The sequence below is a fragment of the Sebastes umbrosus genome, chromosome 10 (genome assembly GCF_015220745.1).
Source record: "Sebastes umbrosus isolate fSebUmb1 chromosome 10, fSebUmb1.pri, whole genome shotgun sequence".
Lineage (NCBI taxonomy): Eukaryota > Metazoa > Chordata > Actinopteri > Perciformes > Sebastidae > Sebastes > Sebastes umbrosus.
Window position 1 is genome coordinate 9,026,823 of NC_051278.1, and position 14,630 is coordinate 9,041,452.

The window sequence follows — 14,630 nt, forward strand, 5'->3', positions numbered from 1 at the left end:
ATAGCCGGCCTCTGAAACATATGGACATTTTTATCTTTTTTACATTTCCTTTCTCTCTCATTTGCACTTCTCACTTTTTTTTTTTTGCCTGTCTTTCTTCTGATAGCCAGATTTAGCTCAAATTGCACTGGCATGTTATGCATGGGAACAGATTATAGATAATGAAGGAGGAATTCATTTTGGGCCCCTTTATCTTCAAAGTATCATTCCAATCAGACACGACAAGACTGCAATTAGAAGGTGAAAGTTAATTTTTAAAGTCGTCCATCAGTAGCCATCCAAATATGTCCAACGTGACTGAGCCGAGGGACGGTCGTGTGAGAAATCCTCAACCTCGTCTGCTTTAAATTCCTCCACAATGATAAAGCTAGTTTAGTCTTTCTGCTTCTACAATCCCTGGCTTTTTATCATTCCCTAAAATCCTCAGATATCCCTCTTTTACCTTCTCCTCTTTAAGTTACCTCGCCTTTCTCCGTTCAGTCTTTATCAAATGTTAGCGGCCATTCTTTTGGCTTTAGCCTTGGACTCTAATCTTCTTCCAGGCGATAGTCTAAGCCATTCCATTATTAGCATTTTACAGCCAAGGCCGACCGGCTCATTGTGACATGGTCTGTGTCTCCTTTTAGGCCGCACGGCAATGATATGACATGCCTCGGATAGACGTAAGGCCACTGCGAAGGATTTACTGTTTCAGAAAGAATTTACATGCATAGATAGGACTTTATGGGAAAAGTTGGGGTTCTCAAGGAAGTTCGTCTGTCCCTCAAAACCTCTGCACTTTATTTTACATCATAAGATGTGTGACGTATCACTCCCTTCTGCAAAGTCTATAGAAAAGACCAAATGAAGAGCTGACACAGAGAAACTCTTACTCAGTAGTCACAACTGGAATAAATGTAAAAAGTTGATCTTGCATTCATTTATATGTGCATGGATCTGTTTCATATGATTTCTACAGTCCACATACAGATAGGTGATAAATGAAAGGCAAACCCAATATAGCGTCTTAGTAAGATGTTGTACAACCACAAGCTTCCAGAAAAGCTCCACTGCTCCTTGGCATAGATTCTTCTAGTCTGTGGAACTCCACAGATATGACCAACACCTTTTCACTCCTAACTAGGTACCACTTTAGTAGTAGAATAGTAGAATGGTCTTCAAAATGTGGTTAACGTTATGTTAGGTACATGAAATTATTTAAGTAAGGTTAGGTACGTAACGTAAGTTAAGTATGTTACATTACTACTTAGTTAGGTTTAGGCAACAAAACTGCATAGGTTGAGGAAAAGATAATGGTTTGGGTTCAAATATGTATGTTTGTTCTGAAACTTGAGTTAAGTAGGTAACTACGTTACTTAGCCAACGTGACATAAGTTAAGTATATTAATTACGTTAATAAAGTACACGCTATGTACATGACGTAAGTTAAGTACATGTTATGTACATGATATAATTTAAGTATGTTACGTAACTTTAAATAAGTCAACGTTGAGTTTTGGTTTCACTCAGGACACAAACAGTCCTGTGTTTGTTTGACCCAACCATCCACCAACCTCCTCCCTACGAAGACTTTTACTCTTTATACTACGTCACCTGATGTCATAATTACTACGACCACTAGAGGCAGCCCTGCATGTCCAAAAGTTATACAAGAGAAGGAGCATCATAGTTTGACGCTTAGGGCCACTGACCAAGCTGCCGTATTTGGCAAGTTCGGAGTGACAAAGGGTTGATATGGCCTCAGATGTGTGATTAACTTTGCTTTAACTCTGTGATTGAATGGTGACCTTGATTGATGCATTTAAAGGTTATAAGTACTGCACTCTGTGACCGTGTTTGTGGAGTATTTATTTCCCTTCAATTACTTCTGATTATTACCATTATTTAGATTTTGTAGTTGCTTTCTGTTTTGATGCATTATTACCTGGTGAACTGTATTCATTGTATCAGTATTTTGTACCTGCATTGGACCGAGGTGAGGAGGGCATTCTTGTCTCAAAATCTGATGCTTGTGGCCTTCTTGCACCTTAGCATTGTGTTGTGAGCGTGGTGATCTTCTCAAAAATAGTCTGAGTTGGGATCATGACTGTGGTGGTATCGTAATGCAACTCTAAACTGATCAAGAGCCAACTGAACGAAAACTTTTCTTTGGCTGAAGTAGGACGCAGCAGGTTGAGGTTCACAGCCACAACAGGGAAATGTTTCTGCTGAATGTGAGTTGCAGACTGAGGCAGTGGTCCGTTCTCCACAATAGATGTTAGATCCCAATATGAAATTCCACCTTCCTCAGCTCACCTCTTTCACACCATGAGGCCACAAAGCCCCATTGATCTTCCTCTTGCCAGCATTTCTATGTTTTCCTCTCTTGTATGCCAAGGGAAAAGGTTAGCGTGTGTGTGTGAGTGTGAGTGTGTGTGCATATACTTGTGCCCATATCTCCATCATCCCTATTATCTCTTTCCCCACTCATCCAAATGTCACTACATCTTTCTTGCAAATGTCTTCCTGTGTGCATGATTTGCGAACGCACGTGTGTCTTCTTTACATGCTTTCGTGCGCGCCTGCTTTTCATTCTTTGTGTTCGTATATGTACGTATGTATGTGTGTACTGAATGTGTTACAGGTTGAGTGTGTGAGCATTGAACTGTGCATGTGTGTGTGTGTGACCAGATCGTGATGCGGGCTAGCCTCACCGCGCTCCCAGCGGTGCCGGAACCCGAGCTCAGATGGCCGGCGCTTAGCCCCGGTGTCGATAAGCGGCCGCTCTTCAAAGAGCGCTGAGGAAAACCGGCTCGGCCCTGTCAAAGCCGGACAAATTCCCCGCTAACACCCTGAGCCTCGCTGCTCCAACAGTTTAAAGAGCGAGAAGAGGGAGAGAAGCCAGGAATTGAAGGGGAAAGGGACGGCTAGGTTTTTATATATATATAAAAACATCAGCTTTTTGCTTTTTGAGGTGCAGTCAAGGTGGACATGAAGCACAGTAGTAGCTGCGTCATTCGTATTAAGTTGTATTTAAGTATTTAAAAGCTCTTTTTAGTAGCACATTTCCTAAAAGGACATGATGTAATCAAGTATGCGATTGAGGTAAAACCCTCATTCAGTTTGTCTGACAGAAATCTTTGAACACAGAACCGCCACAGTAATAAACACAAAGCACCAAAGATGGACAGCAATGACACAAAGGAATGAAGTGAATCGTTTGTTCGAGGAAATCACGTCTACAATAATGGAACTGTACATTAAACCATTTCAAAGTTATAAGGGGGCCTGATTTATTACTGTGGAGCTCCAGCCTCACAGGTCACAGCAGGAGCTTCTATACATAGAAAAGTCTCCGTATGCATTTTCTCTAATGTGGACAATACTCTGCACGTCTTCCATATTTGGGGTCATTACAAAGAAAGATGTACTATTAGGAAAAAACTAACTCGTCAAATACCGATGCTTGGTCGGTGGCCCTCGGCGTCTGATACCGACGCACCGGGGCACCCTTTAGCGTCTGTATGAGACACACCAGGCTTTCAACTAACTCCAATGTAAAGCCAACCGCGTCATTATTAGACAGTTAGAGCAACTGACGTAGTATAAAGAGCGAGAAATTCTGCTTAGCATATACTGTAGATAAGAAGTGGACGTTGTCACTCTGATGACACCCATTGGTTTGTGGACTGCCAGTTTGAAGACTCGAGTTCTACATTTTGGCCTTCACCATCTTGGTTTTTGGCTGTCGGCATCTTGTTTTTTTGGGACCAGAAGGGGTAGTAGAGGGTGGAGTAACCGAATGCTGAATAGGACATTTTTGGGGCAACCAAAAAGTTACAATTGACTTTCATGAACTGAAAACACACTGTGAAAGGGTTAAAGTTCTGAGACAAAAACACGGACAACTCCCAGACCGGACAACGCCGTGGTAGCAACCTGTCAATCACAAGGTAGCCACGCCCTAAAGCATCCCCTGCTTTATGGTCTATTTGACTCTAAATGGGACCATAATTTACTAAATGAACATCGTGCTGTATTGAAGAAGACTTGAAAATAGAGATTGAGACCATAAACTCATGTTTACAATGTTTACTGAGGTAATAAATCAAGTGAGAAGTAGGCTCATTTTCTCATAGACTTCTATACAATCGGACAACTTTTGGCAACCAGAGGAGTCGCCCCCTGCTGGCTATTAGAAAGAATGCAAGTTTAAGGCACTTCAGCATTGGCTTCACTTTTCAGAACCGGAGGTTACCGACCGCTGCTTAGAGAGGAGGTTGAGGTGTGTGGATGGGTCAAACAAAAATAGACTTTCATCCCGGAGGCTGACGTTAGTGTCCCGTATGAAACCAAGTCAACGTTGACTTATTTTACCTTAGTTTCATTACGTAACTAAGTACTTAACTAACGCGCTTATGTAAGATACGTAACAAATGTACTTATTTTAACCCAAACCACTATCTTTTCCTAAACCTAACCAAGAAAAAACGAAAAACTAAGTAAACCGTTGGAAGTTTACTTTGAGAAGTCACTGTTTGCAAGCGAAAAGTGGTATGCTGTTCCTGACACATCCAAAACTGATGCTAGAGGGGTGCCTAGAGCATCACAGTTTGACGCAAATAAGGCCACTGACCAAGCGTCGGTATTTGACAAGATGGGAGTGATGATGTTGGAAAAATACATTTGACTCATTCATACATAAAAGGGACAGTGTGGTGGAACATGAAAATGTCTTTGTCACCGTCTTAGGTGGAGTGACGCTATCAGGCTGCCTCTGATTGCCATCCATAAAAACACCAGTAACAGCACTATCAGAGCAGCTCCAGCCTTAGCTCACTTCTCCACCAGTCCTTCCTCCCAGTGGTGCGAACAGCAGCCGCCAGTCTGCAGCCCGCCTGCCTCCGGGAGATGTTTTACTCCAGAAACACACCAAAATGACCAGTTTCTCCCGTGGAACAAAGGAACATGTGATGTGCGAAAGTTGTACAAAAAGAAGAAGAGGGGGGTGAAAAAAACTTGGCCTCAGCAACTCCACTTTTTAACACTGGCATTAATTTCTTCTCGCGAACAACAAATGATTCTCAGCCGCTCTTGTGAAAATCTTTTATCTGCCTCTCAGACATTAATTATATATTTATATATAGAATATGCAAAAAAGAGCTGAGGAATGTTGGGGCTGATTAAAAATTAAACAATGCAGAAAATCACTCTGTTACCTAAAGGGATGCTACAGTACATCTCTCTAGTTTTTTTTTTTTTATCTTTATCTTGACTCCCTCTCTCCCTCGCCGCTTTCATTTGTTGTTTTTTTTCCTCCTTCTTTTTTTAGGTTGGAGATTTCTTTAAAGCTGCCTTCTCCGGAGGCACGCATGCTTCCTGGCCCACAGACAGCGGCAGAGTGTGTGTTCTGCATATGCCTGTCTTCTCTGCGTGCATGTGTGTGTGTGTGCGTGCAGCAGCATCCAGGCTATTTGTCATGGTGTAGGCTGTTTGCTGGGTCAGTCCAGATAAACTAATGTGTCAGTGCAATGGGGCTCCGCCGCTGACCAGAGCGCCTGCAATATGCAAAGACTTTGAATTATTTCTCTGCCCCGTGGCTCCCCCGCTGAACACACTATGCAAAAAGTGGAGAAAAGAAGACGGGGAAGGGGGGGTGGTGAGAGAACACGACTGGGAATAAGGAGGGACAGAAAGAAAAAGGAGTGTGATATTGGAGGGCAGTGAAAAAAAAAAAGGATTTGGGAATGGTGTCGCCAATAAGCAGAGGAGAAGAAAAACAAATGGGGAGAAAAAGACAGAGTGAAGGAGAAAAGAGACAAGAAAGATAGAGGTGGGGGGCCAGTTTGTGCCAGTGTTTGCCCTCAGGGAAAGCATTAGCCAGCCTTGGAAGAAAGACAGAGCGGCTTAAGTGCCAGAATTGAAACTAACACTCACAAGGTCACAGGGTCGCTGGTCACACTGATGACTTTGAACATCTGTATGAGTGTGTGTGTGTACCTGTTGATGACCTAAAGCCCTTCTTGTCAGTTGTCAACAAAGTCCAGCGGCAAAAAAAGCAGCCTCATTTCAGTTCCTTTGATCATAATGAAAGTTATTACATTTTGAATAGCAGAATGAGGAAATTGAGTATATATTAATTAAAATCTCAACTGGACTTGGAAGCACAAAGCGTCATATATCATGTGCATAGAGCGCAAACACTTCAACTGCCACCTAAATATATCACTTACCAACTTTCTCAGTGTTGTTTACCACTTCACCGTTCAGTTATTCATGTGCACTCAGCTCCTAATTATGATGTTTCCAACCGCACTTGAAGGCAGCGCCTGTTTTGTCTAATGGGGGGTTGTGGCTGCGAGTGCAGACACATGTGTTGATGTGACTCACAAACAGTCATACATGTACATAGTGTACTACATATTGTTTTATGTGGGCAGTGTATGACTAAACATTAAAACATATAGTTTCATTGTGACGTGGACAAGAGACTTTGTACATTTTCCAAATGCCAAAAAAAAACCTAAACAAAACAAAAGCAACATGTTTAAACAGCTGCATTACAATCAGATGAAACCTCACATTGTCCAATATGGCACCGGACCAAAGTTCAAACTGTCGTCCCTCCATGGACTTTCACACGACTGTACATCACAGCTGCTTTTCCTTCTCTCTTTGCTTCTGTTTTTTTAGCCAACACCAGGTAATTAACCTGTTGTGTGTCTTTAAATGTGTCTTCGTACTGATTATAGAGTTAAAGGTTTTGTACGTTTGCATGTTTTCACACAGTGAAGGAGCCAACACAACAGTTTTCTCCTGACTGGGAACAAGATTGAAAATAGCATGAGGAGAAGATTCATTTGAATTCAATTGAAACTCACTTGTAAATGTTCTGCAAACCATGTTTTCTATGTGATAGATGTGTGGAAAAAAGAAGCAGAAATCACTAAGAGTGAAGTGAATGCATTAGAAGTTGGACACATTTCCATAAATAAAATTTACTATATATCATATATTATATTGCCGATATTGGACGATTCTGCAAACCCAGGATTATTGTGTTTAATATTTTCTTTAATTCTGGCCAAGGGTAGGCATGGATTGGGTTTATAGCAAATAAGCTGTAAATGTCTTGTATAACAGTCAGGATGTAATATCACTTAACAACTTCAGGGTTGCCAAGTTTGTGAAGCTGACTAGAATTGCAAACCCACTAAAATGTTCCTGTTCATTTTCTTTTTTATTTACATTTTTAGTGATTCTAACAAGGTTGATTACTATCAAAAATATAAACAATTGTAATTATATACCCCAGGAGACCATATGTTTTGATTGGTTGCTCAAAGCTCATCATATATCGAGTAGGGTTGTCCCCGACTGAGAATTTACATTGTCAAATCTTATAGGTCAAGTCTTGCCTATCATCGAATAATCGTCATATCCTTCATTGATCCCCCTCTGCTTAAGCTTTATTAATCTACAAAAAAAGTAGCAAAAACAACAAAATTATAGGCCACATTGACATGTGACTATAGCTTAGCTGTTGGACAACAATGCTGTCTGTTTTGTGTAGGGTGTTTGTGTATGTGTAGATGTGGCCCTGCAAATTTGGACAGTGCAACTCAGTCTACATGGTAATTTATTCATGCACACTAAGGAGATTGATTAAAAGCAGTTATTTTAAGTTTAGTTAAAGAGTTATTTTTAAATTTGTATTAAAAATAAAAAGGTCATGAGGGAGACGTGTTTGCTCTTTACCCTGAGGTCTTGGGAGTCTAAATGGTCAGCTTTGTTCTATTAAAACAAGTGAGGGTGGGACAGTTCACTGACGCTGTGATGGACTGTTTCTATAGTTATAGTTATAGTTGTTGTTTTGCCAAAATATATGTCATTTATGTGCCTTGTGTTATACCAGCTCAATGTCCCAGTATGATGGGTTTTTTCTTTACTATCAGTAATAATAAGTCCGGTCGGCCATTAGTTTATTATTTATTTTAACCTGTTAGCAATAATCCACAGAACATGATGTCAACAGAGACTATTTCTTCAGAAGAAAGTGGTTCCAATGGAATCCATTGTATTGGGGTGGAGTCAGAAATCTCAGATATGGATATTACAAAAACTGGGCAAATAAAACCAAAACTATTTGCATGGCTTGATACCACTAGAGCTACCTAAGAAAGCATTGTTTTGTGATTTGGACCCTTTAACCTAGGTTTCTAGGCAAGTAATGAATGCTGTTTTGGAGGCTTTTCCATTCTGAGAATAAAAACATGGGGGAATACTTTTGTTGTCATGAAATTGTCTAAAGATGGGGAACATACTGTAACAGGAGAGAATATCAGCTCCAACCCCAAAAACGTTGGTACCGGCCTTCAAAAACCCACATTAGTCAAAAAGAACTGGTAATTTACCCCAAAGTTATTATAGCTTTGTAATCAAAATGACCTTGAAGGCACATGTTTGTGTGTACACGCCTATACCCCCACCCCTCCGTCATAACACACACACAGTTACCCTAAACACACACGTACGTACACAGCCATACAGATGCTCGCGATCATTACGGTCTTCTGTTTCGTCAAACCTCACATTCGGCCTTTTTGCCTCTAGCTGACAACTGTGTGAGGGGAGATTTTTTTTTTTTGCTCCGTTTTTTGGCAAAGGATCAGACAAGCTGCACAGTGGTGTATTAAAATGTCAGCTTAAAATTGAAATAAACAACTTAGGGGTGGAAAAAGGCGATACCGCTAATATCAGCCCCACCCCCGGACAGACTTGGTACGGCCCTGGGGCAGAGAGGAGATTGACAGGTGGGGAGGCTGGATCTCAAAGCCGCAGGGGGGTTTCCCTGTTTGAACGGCAGGAGCTTTAGGTCTTAGTTTGAGAATCTAAGAATAAACAAAGATAAGGCTCAAACTTCATTCTGCTGCACCCATACATATATGCACACAAATATGTGTCGCAGCGCAAATGCAAACATGCCACAGCGGCATATCACTATATGGGAAAACACACACAGTTTATACTCTCAAATGTGAATAAATAGAAAAGTGCCCAAACATTAGATCTGAAACTTTATGTGTGCTTTTCTGTATGAAGGCGTCGGTGTGCTTCAAATTAAGTGCTTGTTGTATCGTCGAACAGTGTCTGAAACCTCCTCCCCTCACACCTAGAAACTTTCAGAAACAGAGAATGTGATGATCACGAGTGGCCTTTCAGATCAGGTGTGAACACTTTAGCCTTTAGATGTGTTCAGGCGACACTTTGAATGAACTTGTTTGTTTGAAGCATACTGAATCCTTAAAAAATGTTAACATTACATAGTGCATTAAGTAATAAGTAAGTAGGTAAGTTTATTTATATAGCACCTTTCAAGAGGAGGAAATCACAAAGTGCTTCACAATAAACAAATTAGGCAAAAGACTTAAAAAGAGATCATCAGGGTACATTGCAGTAGCAACCTTGTCTCCTACAAAATTATGTTCCCATACAACAAAAATTGTCAATTACGTTTCCCTTAAAATGTAACTGACAATGAAGTTTTGTTGTATGGGAACATAATATTTAAGAGACCAGGCTGGCAGTAGATGACTACAATATAGAATAGTTCTATACATCTAGTATTTGTAACATTTTATAGAGCGTCAATGCATCAATGCACAACTCAGATGATATTATTAGTGCATTCAAAATTTCAAGTTTGATTTTATCTCAGATGTTTCTCAGCAGTGTCAGTTTACTTAACACTGCACCTGCCTATAAAACATTCTATAGAAAGATACAATGTATGTGGAAATACTGTACAGTTGGCAATGCATTTATTCTATGATATGACACAAAACCACTGCAGTATCAGTGCAATACAAGTTACACTAAAAACAGAGAAAGTCTGTGTTGCAGGCTGGTATCATACGAAAAATAATGCACTGTAATTTGTTTACATCCCACGAAATCAATTTGTGTGTACAAGCAATCGTGAAGCAGGAAAGATAAAGAGCGGCAAACGCTGTGCAGGGAGGACGTCGAGGTGGAAGGGTGGGTCAAAGCCAAACCACGATCTTTTCCTAAACCTAACTAAGTAGCTTTCTTGCCATAACTTGCTACACTGCTTTTTGTTTGGGCTTACTGTGAAGAAGCAGCAGGAAGTGCTTACTGTAGTTATGATTAATAGGGGAAGCCCCTTTTCCTTTTCATCAGATCAGTTTTAAACAGTCAGGTGAGGAACTGTAGGCAACTTTAGATCTCCAACATACAAATAATCAAAGTAACACTTTTCCTACAGTTCCACTTCTTCACCGCATCCATCCACACACCCGTACCCCCAGGAAGGCTTCTTCATATGCTTGCTTTTATTTCTATTTGACTAATTGGTCTCAAAACTGTCACCTTTTTGCTTTCCATTGTAACACAAACTACAAGTTCAAATGTAGACTCAACTCTTGAAGGGCTGACGAACATAAATGGTGGCTGTTATCGACAAAGGCGCTTTAATCACCTCTATACCTTCATTTTACCGAAACCCCTCCTCTCCTTCCTCATCTCCTAATTCTACATCCTAACCTGTTAATGAATGCGTTGCCTTCCTCGCTCCCCCCTGCGTTTCCCCCCTTCCTCCTATTGTATAAATATACGATTAACTAAAAAAAGACATCATTTGTTTGGCTCGGTGCGGTCCCCGAGCGTGTTGTTTTGGCCCCGTGTACAACACAGAGAGTGTTTGTTGGCGTTAACTAGCACACGTGTCGAAAATAAACACCTCGCTCGACAACGCTCCATTAATAACACGCCTTCGCTTTGTTTCTGCTGCTGCTGCGTTTTGTTACTTCGCCGTCTTACTTTCCCTGTCTTTTGTAGGGAGTGTGTGTGTACAGTAGTGTGTGTGTGTGTGTGTACAGGATGCTTTAGTGTCTGTCTATGCTGTACCTTGCTTGCAGTGTGTATACAGAGATGTAAACAGATATGAAAACACACAAAGCAATCAGAAGATGATCAGATTGTACATTTGAATTGTGGGAAAGAATAGAGCATGTGTGTGTGTGTGTGTGTGTGTGCGTGTGTGTGTGTGTGTGTGGCTTTTTGCCTGTTCATGCCTGCACCTGAGCGTCATAGACCTCCATGCCTTCTATGTAAACAGAAGTCCTGTATATGTACATCATGCGTATGTGTGAAAGAAAACTAAGTGACAACGATCAAACCAACAAAGGGCACCCTGGATCGTCCTTTCCTGCCATTCGTGCACGTGCATCCTTGCAGTAAAATGTGCATGTGTTTGTGTGTGCATGTGAGTGTTAACCCTATAGCTGGACTATTTTGGGTGGCTGGCATTCGGGAAAAACTCGCAGAATGTCACAAGAAACAAATAACCCTCCCAAACGCACCATCCCCCCCGCAAACAACAGAGATAAAAAAAAAAAAGAAAAAGTTTTCCTCTCATGAATATGCAAATATATCACAGAGGAGTCAGCGCTTGTTTGAAGAACTGCTGCTTTTGTTTCCAGCAATTAATAGTGCAAACAACTGCTCTCTCTCTCTCTCTCTCTCTCTCTCTCTGTGTGTGTCTGTCGTTCTGTCTGTCGTTCTCACTTGGTCTATGAATATGGTTAACAGAGTTGATGCAGCTCTCTCCTCACCCAGCTCCCTGGATGGAATGAGATTAGCAATTGAAATGAAAAATACATAATGTAATAATAATAATAATGCTATTCAGATGGATGGATTTGGAAATATTTAAAAATGAAAAAATGACATGGTCAGCTTCTGGATTGTTTATATATTTTTTTAAAGTTTTTAAGTAAAGAAACTTTTACTTTTACAGTTTAGAAAATCTGAGTTAAGGCGAGGCCCTAAAGGCAAAAACATTGTTTTTCATGCACTAGTCAATTTTGAGATTTTGGGCTATTTTGCTTCCATAACATGTCTTCTTTCAGACTAGAGGAAAGGAAACATCCAAAATACACATTGGTGTTTTAAATTACTACAATTTGTCTATTTGTGTCTGTAGATTTCTCCTAAATTCACCAAAAGTTAGCGTTAGATAATGCCTCATTTGCACATTCAAACATACACTTTCAGAAAACTTGTAATACAAAAAAGAATTGTCTTAATGTAAGTAATCAACAGGGGAAGTTTCACGGTGATGTCTATTAGTTCATTTTTGACCCCATTCAACTGGAGCATCTTGCGAAATGTGTGGAAATTTACAATACATATCTTTAAATGCCGTTTTCTCTAAATAAGCCCCAAAATCTCCACTTCAGTAGCACTTACAACCACCAAACTACTCAGTTTCATTCCTATCTATATTCTGAAGGTTTTCACAGAGGGGTTTGTTCATATATCATTCATAGCCTGATTTGTAAAACATTTTATCCCTAAAAAAAATGGCAAAAATGGATTTTGTTGACAGTATTTTCTGATTTATGTAGTGATACAAAGAGATATCCAAAACTGCCTCTGAAAAACCTTTGACTCTAATATGTCAACAATATGAAACAAGAATTTGTTCAGAATGTTCAGATTTCTGTTTCTGCAAATTAGCACATATTTAATGAGATAATGCCTCATTTGCATATTTAAACATACAATTTCAGAAAACTTGCAATACAAAACATAATTGTCTTGATGTTTTCTGTAGGGGGACTTTAATTCCCTAAACTTGCCTGACCCTTTAAGAAGAAGGAATGCACTTCAACTTTAAAATGTCTTTGTGGGTATTTTTTTCCTGCTGTAATGTTAGTCAGCTCCCAAGAAGGAAATGTTTACTTGTTTCTCTACCTCACTAACAATATGTATATTTTGTTTATGCCTCTTGAGAGGATACATTTGATTAAAATCTTCTGTCAAAGTGCATTTCACTACCACCTGGCTCCAAATGAGGGCAGGTTGATGCCACCTGGGTTAAAGTGGCACTAATTCCAGAGCTCCTCCCTGATTGGCCCCAGACACCAGGTGACCGGGTAGAAAAGGTCATGAAAGACAACAAACTGGTTGGTCTGTTTCACTCTCCAGGAAAATGGAGGAAGGCCAGTGTTTTGTGTACCGGAAGGTTTTTTTGTCATTAATTGTCTGCAGTGAACCCAAAGTTATAAACCTGATGAAAAGGTTTATGTTTCTCCTTTTTGTGACCGGTCTGAATACATTTAGTTTTTCTGGAAAATCAACACCTGCATGCTGGTTCATTGTTCCCACTCACACTACCAACCATCCTCATGTACAACAGATATATAAAAAAAAGTATATTTTGACTTTATATCCATTGATATTGATATTCATTTAATATATTTAGATATTTGCTTATGCTTCGTCCTAAAACCATATTTGGGAAAAACAAATATGACTACTAGTCCCATGCGACCTGTCACTCACATTTGCTAATTACCACTAAACACAAAATACAGCTGAGGATGAGGGAAATGTCATGGAGTTTGCAGGTATTTAATCACAAATTAAAGTTTTGCCATGATGATGGGACTAGATGAAAAGTTAGGGGATCACCAAAATGATTACGGTTGATCCTTCCAGACTTCATGGAAATCCATCCAATAGTTGAGATATTTCAGTCTGGGCCAACACAGGTGTGAATGATTGTGAAGCTTATATGAAACTGTAGATGCCAATCCGTTAATACAAACGGGACTTCAGTGCTCTGAAGTGTTCAAATGAAGGTGAAGTGAAATTTGGAGGCGGCGCAATTGCATACCATTCAAAGTAAAAAATGTTAACTAGCTACAGCTCACTACTGCTGGTCAAATGTGCATGGATAAAGTTGGCCAAAAAGGTATCCCTGTTTTTGATCTGAATGCACCTTGGCACCATCATTTGATCAAAATTCAAACTCCAGCCCCACAGTGGTGTTGTTTGTGATCTTGGCCGTATCCGTCAAAATTTAAATCCAAACCTCATTTCCCCCCAGTTTAGACACATCAGTCCTCATATTTTGATAAACAGCAGAGGGGGGTGGGGGGTGTGGGGGGGGTGAGGATGTGCCCTGTCACATTTCATGAGTAGCTGAGTGCTGAGAGAAGAGGGCATCTGTCCGCCCTGCACAGGCTACTCCTCAAATATTAATAATGATAACGAGCAAAGGGCTGACCAGGGCCCGGGGCCCACAACTAGCATCCCCCTTATTAGAATAACCCCTGCAACTCTCCATGTCACACACACACACACACACACACATATGCACTCAAGTGAATATGGACATGAACTCGCGCACATGACAATATGACAGGCAATATGCACATATATGCGCACGCAAATGCATGCAAGCCAACAAAGACGTATTATTCAGGGGATGGATAACGTGAGAATATGCAAAAACACACACACACACACACACACAAATGGGACAGACATGCAAATGGGCACCCATTGGGACTCGGAAGAGGATTCCCCTCTGGCCAGAGAGCCCATACTCTCCATCACCCCTACCCCCCCTACCCTCCTGACCCATGTCACACACAATCAGACTCCTCGTCCAACACACACACACTTAAACTCTCCCTGTCTGTTTCCAACACACCACATCACCCCCTTACACACACTGTCTGTGTCTCTCCCACGCGTCCACACACACACACACACACACTGAGACATGGCGGGTGCCCTGCCTCACCCCTGGACCCCGTCGGTCATTAGTATGGAGGCCT